The sequence below is a fragment of the Myotis davidii genome, unplaced genomic scaffold (genome assembly GCF_000327345.1).
Source record: "Myotis davidii unplaced genomic scaffold, ASM32734v1 scaffold39, whole genome shotgun sequence".
Taxonomy (NCBI): domain Eukaryota; kingdom Metazoa; phylum Chordata; class Mammalia; order Chiroptera; family Vespertilionidae; genus Myotis; species Myotis davidii.
Genome location: NW_006290531.1, coordinates 72,082 through 86,157, shown reverse-complemented (window position 1 = coordinate 86,157; position 14,076 = coordinate 72,082). Strand labels below are relative to the sequence as shown.

The following is a 14,076-nucleotide window of genomic DNA, read 5'->3' as shown; positions in this document are numbered from 1 at the left end:
ATAATTAAATAAAGTTCCTAGTACTTTTTTAACGTATGGTACTGCGTAAAACATTTTCCTCTATGAAGAGGGACCAAACAAAATTTACATAAGTATCTAGATTTGCTCCTTTTTCCACGGGCGTGAAAAACGAGAACACTCATGAGCGGTCCTTAACAGATGGCACGCAAAACACGAGAAAACTCCTGAGCGGTATGAAATGTATTAAGATGATGAAGAAGAAAAAGGTAAAGATACAAATTATGAACAACAAATACACATCTATCAACAAGTGAATCTAAAAATCAAGTGAATAAAAAATCTGATGAACAGAATAAACTGGTGAATATAATAGAATCAGGGGCATAGAAAGGGAGTGGACTGACTATTCTCAGGGGGGGAAAGGGTGTGGGGGTGCGGGGAGAGACTGGACAAAAATCGTACACCTATGGATGAGGACCGTGTGGGGGGGCGGTAAGGACAGAGGGTGGAGTGGGAACCGGGTGGAGGGGAACTATGGAGGAAAAAAGAGGAACAACTGTAATAATCTGAACAATAAAGATTTAATTTAAAAAAATAATAAAATGAAAGATTGAAGAGAAAAAAAAGTTATATTTTTTTAAATCCATGAACTGTAGCCTAAAAATAATAATAATAATAATATCAAGTGATATGAAAAAATGGCAAATAAAGTTTTAAAACATAATAGAGAATTGAAATGCATAAATATGTCACTATATATTTATATACTGTATATGAGGCCCCTAGAACCATAAATGCCAAAAATTCACTGTTAATAATTCATTCTCAAATTGCTCCCCTTAAAAGTCAAATTGCCCCTTGTGGTGCATGTGCCTCACTTTGGGAACCACTTCATTAAAGAAAAATGATGTCAGTTAAACTTTAAGTTAAGCATCCAGGCAAACCTAAAGAGAGAACAGATTATGTGCTATAAGACCTTGAAGTTGCATTTGTGTGTTTTGTTTATAAATCTGAGTTTGAATGAGAATTTATCAAAAGAATTTGTAAACCTGAATTTGTTTCTTTGTACACAATGTTTTGAATCTATTGAGACTAACAGCTGTTCTTGTTGCACAAGCCTCAGTTATCAATTCTCTTGCTTCATATTCTTCCATGTATTGTGACACATCAGTCTTCTTAGAAATATGACTAGGGGTTACTTACAAAGTTCAGAGGCTGGGGATTTGCAACTAAAGCATTCCTTCCTCCCATTTTCTAAAATACTGAGGTCAGAAAAGATCAGGGTCCCTCCCAGCCGGTGTGGCTCAGTGGTTGAGCACCCACCTGTGATCCAGGAGGTCACGGTTTGAGCCCCGGTCAGAGCACATACTCAGGTTGCAGGCTCAATCCCTGGTGTGGGCGTGTAGGAGGCAACCGATCAATGATTCTCTCATCATTGATGTTTCTGTCTCTCTCTCTCCCTCTCCCTTCCTCTCTGAAATCAATAAAAATATTAAAAAATAGTCCTATCTGGTTTGGCTCAGTAGATAGAGCGTCAGCATGCAGACTAAACAGTCCCAGTTTTGATTCCGGTCAAGGGCACATGCCCAGGTTGCATGCTCGATTCCCAGTCGGGGATGTGCAGGAGGCAGCTGATCAATGATTCTTTCATCATTGATGTTTCTATCTCTCTCCCTCTCTGGACTCAATAAATATATAGAAAAGAAAAGAAAAGATTAGGGTCCTTAGGCATTGACAGGCACTTAACCCACTTAGTTCCTGGGTGGAGAGAATGTTCCATTGTTTGGTAGCCATTGAAGCCTCTTTTCATAATTTATAAACAAACAGTTCTGCAGGCAGATTAACAATCTGAAATAATGATTAGTCAAAACCAAAAGTCAGATCAGAGAGAACCAAGATGGTGGCATACGTAAACACCTGTACTTGCCACCTCCCACAACCACATCAAAATTACAACTAAAATACAGAGCAGCCATCATCCATAACTGCTGGAAAGCTGCTGAATGGAAGTCCTACAACTAGAGAAGTAAAGAAAAAAGCACACTGAGACTGGTAGGAGGTGTGGAGGCATGGAACAGGCTGTTTTTTTAATCAAGAGGGAGATTGTCACTGTGGAGGCCACTCAGAGGAGCAAGGGGTCCCAGCCCCACACCAGACCCCCAGCCCACGGTTCCAGAGGTGGGGAAAAAAGTCCGCATAACTATGGGCTTTAAAAAGCAGTGCAGATTGGAGCTCAGTGACACAGAGGCTGCTAAACTGAATTTACAAGGTCTTGCTTCCTCTGAGCTCCAGCACCAGGGCAAGGCTCTGGGGGACACATTTGTCTGGCATGGGGGGAGGAACTTAGAGGTGGCTTTCTCTCAGATGGAGGTGCTCACAGGCATCATTGCTCCTATGCTGGGACCTCCCCAGTTGCAGGGCTGACTGGCAGCCACTTCTGTTTGATCCACCCTGGTAATTCTCTAAGACCCCACCTCATCCGGTTTACAACCCCACGCAAGCTACCTGCAGTGGCTTTTGCATATGAATGGCCTGTCCTTGAAAATCTCAAATAAGCTGCAGCTGGGGCTGCAAGGGGCCACAAACCTACCAATAAAAGACCTAACAGCTCGCACTAGCACCAGCCTGCCTTGCTTCATAGCAAGGCCTCATCTGGGAACTTCCAAACCAATACAAAGAGGCAGAATCTGCAGATCTCTCTGTAGCTCCTGCTGAGTGGCCCCAGGCAGTTGGCTGACTTTGCACCTGCCTAGAGACCTAAGAGCCAGTATACCCAGTAGTCAGTGTCAGACCATACCAGATTACAACTTTATATATCCATAAGCAACAGACTCAAGGGGAAGACTCAGTGAGCACCAAAGCGCCACTGAAGCAAGTCCTGCTCCATAGGGGTGTCTCCTGCACAGCAACTCTCCCACTGTAGTCCCAGCTGATCCTCACAGCCAATTGGCATGGAGAACCACAGTTACTAGTATAAAGTTACTCAAGAATCTTCTAGAAACTTCCGAGAAACTTAGAAGGAACTTAGTGAGACCTTCAAGGGTCTTAGTGAGAATGCCAAAAAAATGGAAAGGGACCAGTCAGAAAATAAGCATACACTGACTGAAATAAAGAATAATACACAGGGTTTCAACAGTAGAGTAGAAAATTCTGAGAAATCAATGATTTGAAATATGAGGAAGCAAAAAACACCCAACCAGAAGAGCAAAAAGAAATAATCCAAAAATATGAGGATAATGTAGGGAGCTTCTGGGACAACTTCAAGTGTACCAATATTCACATTATGAGGGTGCCAGAAGAAGAGAGAGCAAGATATTGAAAACCTATTTGAAGAAATAATAATGGAAAATTTCCCCTACCTGGTGAAAGAAATAGACTTATAAGTCCAGGAAGTACAGAGAGTCCTAAACAAGAGGAAACCAAAGAGGACCAGACCAAAGACACATCATAATTAAAATTCCAAGTGTTAAAGAAAAAGAGAGAATCTTTAGAGCAGCAAGAGAAAAGCAATTAGTTATCTACAAGGGAATGCACATATGACTCTCAGCTGATTTCTCAACAGAAATTATGCAGGCCAGAAGGGAGTGGCAAGAAATATTCAAAGTGATGAATAGCAAGGATCTACATCCAAGATTACTCTACCCAGCTTTGCTATCATTTAGAATTGAAGGTCAGATAAAGAGCTTAACAGACACAAACAAAAAAAGCTAAAGGAGTTAGTTCATCACCACCAAACCAATATTATATGAAATGTTGAAGGATATTCTTTAAGAAGAGGAAGAAGAAAAAGATAAAAAATATGAACCAAAAAAATGGCAACAAATACCTATCAACAATTGAATCTAAAAATCGAAATAAACGAGTAAGAAATCTAATGAACACAATAAACTGGTGAATAAAATAGAATCAGTAGCATGGAAATGGAACAGACTGACGATCTCAGAGAGAAGGAGGGTGGGGTGACGGGAAGAGATTAAACAAAGATTTTATATCCATATATGCATTACCTATGGACACAGACAATAGGAAGGTGAAGGCCTGGGGCGGGGAGGGAACCAGGTGGAAGGGGGGAATGGTGAGGAAAAAGAGGGACATCTGTAATCTCAACAATAAAGATTAAAAAAAAAAAAGGTCAGTCAATGAACCAGTATTCTCAAAGTATTGTCTGTGAGGTCAAAACTATTTTCATAATATTAACATATTTGCCCTTTGTACTCTCATTTTTTAACAAACGTACTGATGGAATGCAGAAGTAGAAATGAACACCCAACTGTCTTCTTCTATTAATCAGATTTGCAAAAATGAAAAACAATTCCACTTTCTGCCTATTTTTTTTATTTTTTAAAATATTCCTTCATACTGAATGTTACTTATAGTAAGGTAATAAAGTTATTACTATTTTGATGGATTAATATTTTTTAATTTTTTTGGTTTTAATTTTCAATGATAAATGTCACTAAATGCAACCTATTGATGCTGGAGGAATTAATGGGCCAGATTTCTCAGACATGAGTGGAAATGAGGCTCTTGCAATATCTTCAGAAAATGAACTTTCTAAGATTTCATGGGAAGATGGGATCTGGAAAATTATTTTATTTTTGTGGAGTTACATTTCTCAGGTTCTAAAGTCCCCTGCCCCTTAAGCCAGTCCTGGGAAAGGTGCAGTGAGGAGGTCAGTAAAGCCAGAAATAGGGCAAGTGTCCAGAGTTTCTGCTCCATGTTGCAGCCCGGTGTAGTTCAGTGTTTAGGCCAGATTAAAGTCTAGTAGTCCATGTGTGGAGCCCCACCTGGCCATGAGCCATGTTGCCGCAGGGGAGTGTGGCCCTGCAATAGGAGTCCCGGGAGCCAGGTGCCTGGGAGCCAAGAGAAAGTGGCTTCTTTGTTTAGAAGTTATTATATATTTAGATCTTATGCTTCCAGGTGTGATTGATAGGCAAGCATTTTCCCACATCACTCAGACTTTACTGGATATGAGTCTAAACTGCTTTTGTCTAGTCCAGTGGTTCTCAACCTTCTGGCCCTTTAAATACAGTTCCTCGTGTTGTGACCCAACCATAAAATTATTTTCGTTGCTACTTCATAACTGTAATATTGCTACTGTTATGAATCGTAATGTAAATATCTGATATGCAGGATGGTCTTAGGTGACTCCTGTGCGGCCCACAGGTTGAGAACCGCTGGTCGAGTCCCTTCTCCCATCAATCACCAGGAAACAGACTTGGAGAGTGTTAAATGCAGCTTTTTCGAAAAGCTGTATCAAGGGCATGCCTCTATTATCTGGTCCCCCCTTTCATGCCTTTCCTGTTAAATAATAACCAGGTTATTACAACGCATCACTATGGGATTTTTCGATAATTTTTAAAAGTAAAGGGAACCAAAGACCCAAAAGTTGGAGAACTGCTGATTTAAACAAACAAACAAAACAAAACAAGAGGTGCAAATTCCAGTCTCAGCCTTTTCACATCTATAAAAGAATTAGGATATAAAGGTATTTACCTCCATTTAAATATTTGAGCTGAAGTCATTACTTTTCTGGAATTTCTTTTCAAAATTCTAAATTTCTCAATAATTTTGAAACACTGCAATTTTATAGTATAAAATAGCCTTCAAAATAGGGTCAACTTCTGTAAAATGTAGAAGTAAGTTTATTTGATTTGTTTATTATGCTCCATCTGATTTCAGAAACTTATCACACAAGCTTGCAAGAATATACATAATAAAAATAAAAATGAACATAAAAATTGGAGACAAGGCCAGGGAAAATGTGTGTGTGTGTGAGTGTGTGTGAGTGTGTGTGTGTGTGTGTGTGTGTGTGTGTTCTCTTGTCATGGTCATGTAAAGATGGACCAGATATATTACACATGATGTCTTCCCCTGTTTAGCCTCTTTTATGGTAAAAGAACTGCCCTCTGTAGGCCCCAATGAAAAAGTGGAGGTAGACATGTTTTATATCTTGTGACTATTTTATTTTAGTATTTATTATTTGAACTGAGATTGGATGCTTCGCCCAATGACTGGCTAGGGGCTTCATATGGACTAGCAGGGTCCTTGCAAGAAAAGATGTGTAGGCTGGTCAGATTCCTGCCTGAATTTGAACCTGGAAATATTAAGAGAGAAAGCCAGTGGTTAGAAAGTGAAGCTGAAAGGTTACGTTAGAGAGAGAGAGAGAGACTGAGATGGCTACAAGCAAGCTCCAGTTGTGAGGAAACAGAAGTTGAGTCTTCAGAAAAAACTAGTTGGCTGAGAAAGGATAATAGATTGCATTTGGAGAAAAATACTGAGATGCAAGGAGAGAGGCTGTGAGCCTGCAAGAGAGACACAGGGTGGTGAGCAGCTTCAGTGGCCAGTAGCTCTCTCACATGGTCTCTGTCTCTTTACAATAAACCCTCTCTTCTTCACTGGTTTGATTTCCTGACAACCAAAAGAGCCTGAGTGAAACCTAGAATAGTACAAGTGTATAGATTATAAAGTCTAGCACAGGTTGTATGATTAAGACTTTGATTCTGAATTACTTGGTAGCCAAGGCAAAAAGGAGACCCAGTTAATTATGAAACTGTATAACAAAAAGAAAGCAGCTCCCAGCCAGTGTGACTCAGTGGTTGAGCATCAACCTATGTATGAACCAGGAGGTCACAGTTCCGATTCCCAACCAGGGCATATGCCCAGGTTGCAGGCTTGATCCCCAGTGTATGACCTGCAGGAGGCAGCTGATCAATGGTTCTCTATTATCATTGATGTTTCTATCTCTCCCTCTCCTTCCTCTCTAAAATCAATAAAAATATATTTTAAAAAATAAAAAGAAAGCAATTTTAAAGGTAGAAATAGTTTTCTAACACTAAATTTAAAATCAATCAACCTCTTAAGTATTAAATATTAAAAATAGAATTACCATGTGATCCAGTAATACTACTTATGAGTATATACCCAAAAAAATTCAAAGCAGGATCTGGAAGAGAGATTTGCACATTCATGGTCATTGTAACATTATACAAATAGCCAAGAGGGGAAAGCAACCCAAGTTTCCATTGTCAGAAGAATGGCTAGAAAAAATGTGGTATGTGTATATAATGGAATATTGTGCAGCCTTAAACAAGAAAGAAATCCTGTCACGTGCTTCAATAGTGATGAACCTCAAGGACATTTTGCTAAGTGAAATGAGCCAGTCACAAAAGGATAAATAGTATATGATTCCACTCAGAAGCAGTATCTAAAATAGTTAAAATCATAGAAACAAAAACTAGAAAGGTGATTGCCAAGGGCTGGGGGGGAGGAGGCATTAGTGTTTAGTGGGTATAGAGTTTGTTTTGTAAGATGAAAACATCACAACAATGTGTATATACTTAACACTACTGAACTATATACTTAAAAATGATTAAGATGATAATTTAATGTTATCTATTTTTACCACAATTAATTAAAACAATCACCCTCATGTAAATTAATAATCAAGACACTAAACAATATATTTGGCAATATCCTGAACATTTTAAAGCAGATCAGAAATGGATTTATATGGAAATGTAAAATAAGCAATTTACCAATATAGCACCTCTCAAAAAGATTTTGGCTTTAGATCAGTTTCTTTTATGGAGGCAGATGAAGAAAGAAGACCTCTGTTCCCACCCAGAAATGTAGGACCTTTGAGTTTATGAAACTTTTTATGTTTGTATCTCCTCTCTTCAGTTTATGGCTTTGTGTAGGCACACATGTAAGAGTACCTGAATACTTTTGCTGGGCAGTTAAGCAGATGACAACGTTTCTTCCTTCATTCTTTATTGTATTTGGGCTGAGTTAAGAGGTCCTGTTTAGTTTTTGTATGACTTGCCGATTGGTTTGTGATGTACGTTTTTTCTGAGAGGAGGGGAAAACCTATGTAGAGACTCTAATTTAGTTTTCTTCATAAAACTTGGGTTTATCAAGTATTAAATCAATTTATATGCTCTGATATGTAACAAATATGACAAATAGTAGTTAATAATCTAATTTAAATTATATTTTTATTCCCCAAAGTAGTGCTATATTTTAAGAAATAAGAGATCATTGGCAAACTTTCAACTAAAGCAAGAAATTGACATCACTCTTTAAGTGTAAGGTATCATGGTTCTATTATTAGAATTCTTTAGGATCTATTTCATTGAACCTTAATAGGTGAGCAGGTGGACCTTGCTTAGAACTGTGGAGCAGCATTCCTTTATTGTAAACTCAGAGTGGAGAGTCAAGATAACCATGGGGATAGCAGAGGAGTCAAGCTCATTGCCTTTTAATTTAATTATTGTTGACTAGAGGCCCAGTGCACGAATTCGTTCACCAGTGGGGTCCATTTGCCTGGCCTGTGAGATTGGGCTGAAACTGGCTCTCCAGCATCCCCCGAGGGGTCCTGAATTACAAGAGGGCACAGGCCAGACCAAGGGACCTCACTGGTGCATGATTGGGTCCAGGGAGGGATGCAGGGTGGTTGGCCAGCCAGGGAGGGACCACGGGAGGACTCCAGGGCGTGTCCGGCCTCTCGTGCTCAGTCCTGATCAGCTGGACCCCAGCAGCAAGCTAACTTACCGTCTACCAGTTGGAGCGTCATCCCCCTGGTGGTCAGTGCATGTCATAGTGACTGATTGACCAGTCGACTCTCTGACCCTGGTGGTCAGTGCACATCATAGCGAGTGGTTAAATGGCCTTAGCATATCATTAGCACATTACTCTTTGATTGGTTGAACAGATGACTGGACACTTAGCACATTGGGCTTTTATTATATAGGATTGTTTAAAAGTTCTTATATTTTGCAGTGGTTGAATATTACTTTGAAAAGAGAAAGAGTGGAACAGATTGGTGGACACAGAAAAGGGAAGGGAAAGGGAGGGGGAGGGGGAGGGAGAGGGAGAAGGAGGAAGGAAGGAAAGGAAAGGAAAGAAAGGAGGAAGGAAGGAAGGAAGGAAGGAAGAGGAAGGAAAAGGAAGGAAGGAAGGAAGGAAGGGAGGAAGGGAGGAAGGAAGGGGAAGAGGAAATGAAGGAAGGAAGGATAGAAGGAAGGAAAAGAAAGAAAGTATAAGAAAGAAACAAAAAGAAAGAAAGAAAAGAAACTAAACGAAACTTGGCCCAGGTGGGGGCTGCTCTGTGCCCCTGAGCCTTACTGTGCTCCTGGTTCTTGCCTGGTTCCCTGGATCCAACCAGAGCTACACCACAGTACTATGTATCCTAGTCTTCTGTTCCATTACTTCCCAAGTTTCACAGAATAATCTAGGTCATCTCTGGGAGCTTGTGATGGGTTGGAGTCTAAGGATGACTAGAAAAGAAATCCATACCTTTCATTTGAGTGGAAACATGAAGTACTGCCTTTCAAATTCTTACTTAGATTGAAAAAAAGCTGAGTATCAACCTGACTCAGTTAAGATGACCTCTGATACCAGACAAGAGCTGTGGCATCTACTTGACAGATATAGTTTTATAAACCAATAGGAAAGAATTGTTCTTGTGAAACACACAAGGGGGTTGAAGATGGCATGTGTATAAACAAGAATGGACCTTGTATATTCTTCAATGGCAGAGTATGCCAGCAACTTTTCAGTATGATGTTTGTTGCTCAAATAAAGTAATATTACCATCTGATAGACTCTTTCTGCAGGACCTGGTTTTCATAAAAATTCAGAGACAGGAGCAATAGAAAAAGCATTGACAAATGTACAAAGAAGCTTAATAGCATACTCCATTTTTCTTTACTCCACCCCCAGCCCAAAACTCTGACTGGTAACAGCTCTTTACATTGGAGCTTAACCAGACTTGCCATTTTTTTTTCTTTTCTTATTTTTTTCTTAATTTGATCTGAAACATGCTTTCTGTCCTTCCTTCTAAATCTTAAGAACAGAATAGTACCTTATTCTGTCTTTGGATTGTGTTACATGTCCTATGTAACTGAGTATCCTACCTATAACTGTCACAAACAAGATTTTTAATGGGTCCATAGTGTTTATCCCAGGAATTGATACCACTATTTTTCAGTTTTAGTCCAAAAGTAGCACCTGTAAATCTGTCTTTTTTACTCAAAGTTTATCAAGTAATAGAAAAACAATTCCATTTATAGAAGTTAATAAGAAACTAAAAATGATCTTAAAAAGAAATATGTGAAACTTAGTTGAAGGAATTTGCTAATTATACATAAAAGACTTAAATGTCAATTATTTCTAAATTTAAAGATTTAGTTCAATTCTAGTCAAAATTCTTAAAATGTGATTTGATTTTCTTGTTACTAAAAATAGATTATTATAATGACCATATACTATAATTTTTAAGAAGAGAAATTAGGAGGCGTATAGCTTCTATGTTAATACATTTTATATCTACAAGGATTGAATCATTTTTAAATTTATTGTTGACAATATTGGCGTCCCCCATCTCCCCCTCTTTGCTCCCTCTCTCATGATTGAATTATTTTTTGCTCTAACCAATATTTTTTTTATTGAATTTATCAGGGTGACATTGGTTAATAAAAACATATAGGTTTCAAGTGTACAATTCAGTAAAACATCATCTGTACACTGCATCGTGTGCTCACCACCCATAGTCAAGTTTCTTTCCAACTCCATCAATCCCTACTTTGCCCACTTCCACCTCCCCCAACCCCTTTCCTCTGGCTACTACCACCCCGTTGTCCATGTTGATGTGTCATATACAGAAGTTGGCAAAAGTAGGTTTACAGTTGTGAGGACACTAAACAGTTTATTCTTGTATTATTGCTTATTAATTATTGTATTATTTTCCATATGAATAACTCTAAACCTACTTTTGCCAACCCCTGTACATATATTGTTTTGCTTAATCCCTTTATCTTTTTTCACCCAGTCCTCCAACCCCTCTCCCCTCTGATAGCTTAGTCTGTTCTGTGTATCCATGGTTCTGTTTCTATTTTATTTGTTAAATTATTTTGTTCATTAGACTCCACGTATAAGTGAGATTGTATGGCATTTGTCTTTCTCAGACTGGCTTATTTCACTTAGCATAATAATTTCATGCTGTCACAAAAGGTAAGATTTTCTTCCTTTTTTGACAGCCAAGTAGTACAGCTTTTTTTAATGTAAATGCGGCACAGCTTTTAAAATATATATATATATTATTGATTTCAGAAAGGAAGGGAGAGGGAGAGAGAGATAGAAACATCAATGATGAGAGAGGATCACTAATCGGCTGCCTCCTGCATGCACCATATACTGGGGATCGAGCCTGCCACCCAGGCATGCGCCCTTGACGGATTCAAACTCGGACCAACCCTTCAGTTTCTAGGCAGATGCTTTATCCACTGAGCCAGACCTGCTAGGGCTAGCACAGCTTTTTTATCCATCCATTTCTTGGGTATGTTTCCAGAAGTGGGAACGCTTAGTCAAAAGATAGTTCCATTTTCAATTGTTTGAGGAAACTCCCTACTGTTTTCCGTAGTGGCTGCACCAGTCTGCATTCCCACTAACAGTACATGAGGATTCCCTTTTCTTCACATCCTTGCCAGCACTTGTTTGTTGATTTATTGATGATAGCCATTCTGACAGGTGTGAAGTGATATCTCATTGTGGTTTTATATTGCATTTTTGGGCTAATAAACTTTTTAGAGTGTTAAAATTTCTTAAATTCTATTTTTATCTAAATAATAGCAATTTAAAAATATGCAGGACACACCTGTTCCCAGGGCTGGTCATTAGCAAGAGGGAGGAAACTGTTCCTGAAATGTCTTGGAGTCTTCCTGGTGTCCAGTGGGTCTCAAGTCTCTGGAAGGTATGGGTCCTTCCCAGAAGCATCAGCTAATCGACTCCCGTTACCAAGTCCTAAGATCCAAATGTGGTTCCCAAGTACAGGCTGTACCTCTTCCTTCTCTGCTCCTAAGTGTCTGTCCTTGCTCATGGATCGGTCGCAAGAAACAAACACCACAGCAGGCAGGGGCGCAGGCCAGGCCAGGCCTCCATGATGTACACTTTCTCAGTTTGTAAGAAGTGGAAGATCTCTTTGGTTCTGGGGCAGACAACTGTATCATCATGACAGATAGAGAGCAAAGAGTTGTAGCTGTAGACGTAGCCAGACGTAGCCAGACGTAGCCGTTGGGCAGCATGATGGGCAGGTTGTTCTCGTTCATCATGTCGCCCAAGATCTTGCAGACCAGGCAGGAGTTGGTGCAGTGGGCCATGTGCAGGGGCTGCGCCAGCTTGTTCAGGGAGCGGCTGCACACGGGCAGTCGGGGCTCTTGGAGCTGCCGTCCTCCTTATAGCACTGGGGAGTCTTTATGGCCATGAGGCCGGCCTACAGGGTGAGGGTGAGCAGAGTTGTTCCCCAGCTGGTGCAGCTGGTAGTTGTCCTTTTGGAACTGCTGGATCAGCATCCTCCACCTGGCTGGGTCTAGCAGGTCCTTGTTGGGGGAGATGTGCGTGTCTTGTGGGAAGGCCAGCATGCCCATGACCCGGCGGCCTCGTCCAGCTGACTCCCTTCGGCCTGACTGAAGTGCTTCCATGCGTGCCTCATGGCGTCCAATCTCTTTATCTGCTGAGTGAGTTCAATGAACTTCTGAATCCTTAAGCTGAACTCCAGGCAACTCTTCATCTCGAGCAGCCGGGACTTGTGCCATCAGGCCTGGCAGGTGGCGGTCTCTAGCCTCTTTAGAGACTCTTCCGCTTCTTTGGTCACAGAAACATCTCGATGTTCATTAAGTCCTCCATTCTGCTCTGCCGCCCGGTTGTAGTAACCGAAGAGAGTGCAGCGGGTGCTTCAACCATCAGGCGGCCCAAGCCTTCCGCTTCCACAGGCTGGCGGCTGCCGGCTGGTCACTGCTGTGCTCCTTGAGGTGCTCAGTCTTGCATTTGCACAGCTAGGCGCTCTTGTTCTCGGCCTGAATGGACTCCACCACCTTCCTCTTGAGGAAGCTGAGCTTCTCCACCACGCCATCCAGAAGGCTGACCACAAAGTCCATGCTAGGGCAGCTGCTCAGGGTCAGCTTCAGCTCAGCCACCACCATGGTGACGTGGCTTGTCTTACCGTCGATGTTTTTCTGAGCAGCTCAAAAGCATTTGTTCAGTGTTTTGTAGAGCATCTTGAGGGTCAGGTACTCCTGCACTTTCAGGATCATGGAGAACTGGGCTGTCAACTCCTACACTGTCATCTTAATTTGCCAAAACATTAGCAGGCGCACAAACTATTTAGAAAAATTATTGGTAATGTGCAGCTAGAGCTTTAGAAGTACTTGTACCTTTAATATCAATAATTCCATTTCTAGAAACCATTCAAAGAAAATAATGAAACACAGATTATAATAACTGCTGTCTTAGAAATATAATAATCAGGGACTAATTAGGCAAAATCTCACATAGCCACCCAATGGAATATTATGTAGCCCTTGCATTTGTTTTCAAAGAATATTTAATGACCAAAAATGTTCATGTGATAATGTTAAGTTAAAATGGAGAGCTACAAAACATCAATAGTACCACTATTGCAATTTAACGTGTTTTAATGTCTGCAAGGGAAAAAATTGAAAGGCAAAATAATCAATATATTAACAGCAATTATCACTGGTAGAGTTATAGACAATTTAAATTTCCTTCTTGAATGTTTCATAGCTTTTGTTTCTCGACAATAAGGATATCCTATCTAATAAAAGAGAAACACGGTAATTAGCGTACAACCGCTACCCTTCCCATTGGCTAATCAGGGCGATATGCAAATTAACTGCCAGCCAAGATGGCGGCCAGCAGCCAGGCAGCTTAAAGGGAACATGAGGCTTGCTTGCTTCAGTGACGGAGGACTCCAACGTTCCCCGCCTGCTGCTGCCGGCCTCTGAGAGGGCAGTTTGAAACATCGTAACATATAGAAGCTAAAAAAACTCCAGAAACCTGCTTTCAGCGAGCTGGGATCTCAGAGCTGGAGTTGATACAGAGTTTTGATTAGAGAACACAAACGAGTCTGGGCCCGAGGGTTTCCGCTTTCCCAGCAGCAGAGGCCGCAGAGCTGGAGCCACAGCTAAAGCTGGCCCAGAATAAAAAATAAAAAAAAAGGAGCGGTTGGGAGCTTCTGTAACCTGCCAGCCTGAAAACAGCCCTCAGCCCCTCACCCAGACTGGCCAGGAACCCCAGTGGGGCCCCACACCACGCAGG

General features: G+C 40.8%; 1 protein-coding gene and 1 pseudogene across 1 annotated transcript in view; one reads left to right on the top strand and one right to left on the bottom strand.

The window, feature by feature from the left end:
- WDFY2 (WD repeat and FYVE domain containing 2) overlaps positions 1-14,076 on the top strand; it is a 200,560-nt gene that overhangs the window by 128,461 nt on the left and 58,023 nt on the right. The window lies entirely within an intron of this gene.
- LOC102757520 lies at positions 11,836-13,082 on the bottom strand (annotated as a pseudogene).